The 2374-nt window shown below is 53.0% G+C and overlaps 1 non-coding gene across 1 annotated transcript; it reads left to right on the plus strand.

Annotated features, from left to right (window-relative positions):
- The first annotated feature begins 372 nt into the window (after positions 1–372).
- Positions 373–526, plus strand: LOC138568273 (5.8S ribosomal RNA). Its single transcript, XR_011302613.1, has one exon. It is a non-coding gene; the product is annotated as a 5.8S ribosomal RNA (ribosomal RNA).
- The last annotated feature ends 1848 nt before the right edge of the window (positions 527–2374 follow it).

Below are 2374 nucleotides of genomic sequence, written 5' to 3' on the forward strand. Positions count from 1 at the left end.
TTTAGGTGAACCTTTATTGTTAAAACTAGTTACATGCATTTTCAGCCTGTATTGTGACTTTCGTATTTAGGTGATTTTTGAATTTAGGCGAACCCTCATTGTTAAAACTACTTGCATGCATCTTCAGACTATATTGTGATTTTCGAACTTAGGTGAACCCTCACTGTTAAAACTAGTTACATGCATTCGCAGCCTATATTATGATCTTTATTTTTAGGTCAACCCCCACTATTGAATTTAGCCACCTGCATCCTATACTATTATTTTTTTTTTCTCTTAAAACCCCCGATGGTCTCGGCCGACTCCCAAGTGGGCAGCTAGACAGGAGGCAGGTTCGGGCCGACATCTGGAACCAAACAAAAAGTTGCCTGTGACTCTTGGCGGTGGATCACTCGGCTCGCGCGTCGATGAAGAATGCAGCTAGCTGCGAGAATTAGTGTGAATTGCAGGACACATTGATCATCGACACTTCGAACGCACCTTGCGGCCCCGGGTTCCTCCCGGGGCTACGCCTGTCTGAGGGTCGCTTAAACGTCAATCGCCCCGGGCTCCCCTCCCCGGGGCGCAGCTGGGGCTGTCGCAGGGACCCCGTTCCCTTCGTCCCCCTAAGGTCAGACCCCGATCAGCACCGGCGCGGGATCCCCCTGGACCCGGCCGCACTGGCCCCGGCGGCGGGCGGCGGGAGGTGGCGGCGGGCCTTGAAAAAGCCCGGCGCGCCTCCGCCACTGCCCCGGGGCACCGGGCCGTGCCACGTGTGGCTGTCTGTGGTGTCTCAGGGCTGCCGGCGCGGGATGGCCCGGGAGCACGGGCCTCGCGACCAGGCGGCTTTTCGGCCTCAGCGGATCGGGAAATCGCATGATCGGCCGCTGCCGGAAGGCGCGGGGCTGTGCCAGGGGCTAATCCCCCTGCACGGCCCTGGGCCCGAGGTGCGGCCGCCCCACGGAGCTCACACGGCTCCCTCGACTACGACCTCAGATCAGACATGGCAACCCGCTGAATTTAAGCATATTACTAAGCGGAGGAAAAGAAACTAACCAGGATTCCCTCAGTAACGGCGGGTGAAGAGGGAAGAGCCCAGCGCCGAATCCCCGTCCGGCGGGCGCGGGAAATATGACGTACAGGAGACAGACTCCACGGCGTCGCTCAGGGGGCCCAAGTTCTTCTGATCGAGGCTCACCCTGTGGACGGTGTTAGGCCAACACTGTCAAATACTGTAGGAAGTTGTTTATGTGCTTTTAATATTATTCTATGCCGCACCTCTGCCCTTATGACATTGGTGGGAAATACACGTATTTCATGCATGTTTCACCCATTCCTCTAATCAGACGCACTGCAAAGGTTTTGTCCATTATCCATGCATGATTCCACCGTTTGCAATCACTGTTTTGACTTACCGTGAACTGCTGCTTCTGTGCGACATGTGTCAGCTATAACTCGTGCCATGTACACTTCTTCCGATCCATCTGCATCTTATCCCCCCCCCACTGCCCCTTTTTGCCTTACTCCCACTCCCCTCTGGTCATCTTGCCACCCCTTCTCATCTCACCCCTGTAAGTGTGTCAGCTGCCCGCCTTTGCCGAGACTTGGTCCACGCTATTGCCTGGCAATGCCAAACCTATGTCTACGGCATGCACCTGACACCCCACCATACGTGACCATCTGTCCTCTGTTCGTGTAGACTCTACTCACGCTTTCTTGGGGTGCTTGCCTCCTTGTTCTCTGTGCTGGGTACCACATACCCCCTTCTACTACTACCCACTCTACTTCCTACTCTCACTTGCCTGCATCTCCCCCTCCTCCGGGGACCTGGATACTCTCTCGAGGCCTTCCCCCCCTAGCACTTACTCCTATCATCTGTTCCTTGTCTCTTGATAGTAGCTTGTCTGTCTCCCCTCCTACCCCCTTGTTCTCCATCCCCCTCCCCTGCTTTTTAAATTTATCTCTGATAAATTTGCTCAGTAGCGTGCCCTGTTCTTCTCCTCTCCCCCTCATATCCCACCGTGCCCCCCCCTCCCAACCCTCCTCTTGTATACCCCCTGCACTACATCAATTGTCGTCAGACATAGTAATGTTACTGCTTGCTTTGTTATCCCTCTTTTCCATTACCTCTTGCCTTACCTGTTTTTCTTGCACTTGCACTATCAGAAATGTCAACAGGCCTATTACGATAGTTATTTTTCACATTATGTATTGCCTCAAGGACTTTTAACTGAATGTACTGTATTTTCCTATGTTCCCTCCCTCCTTGAAGCGCTTTGAAACACTTTGTGTATAGGCGCTATATAAATAAACAATCATATCATACTATGATTTTCTAATTTCGGTGTATCCCCCCTGCTGAAACCGCACCTACCCTCTGTACATCGCACTCTCA

This window comes from Ambystoma mexicanum, chromosome 2p (assembly GCF_040938575.1).
Source record: "Ambystoma mexicanum isolate Mex_15411 chromosome 2p, UKY_AmexF1_1, whole genome shotgun sequence".
Taxonomy (NCBI): Eukaryota; Metazoa; Chordata; class Amphibia; order Caudata; family Ambystomatidae; genus Ambystoma; species Ambystoma mexicanum.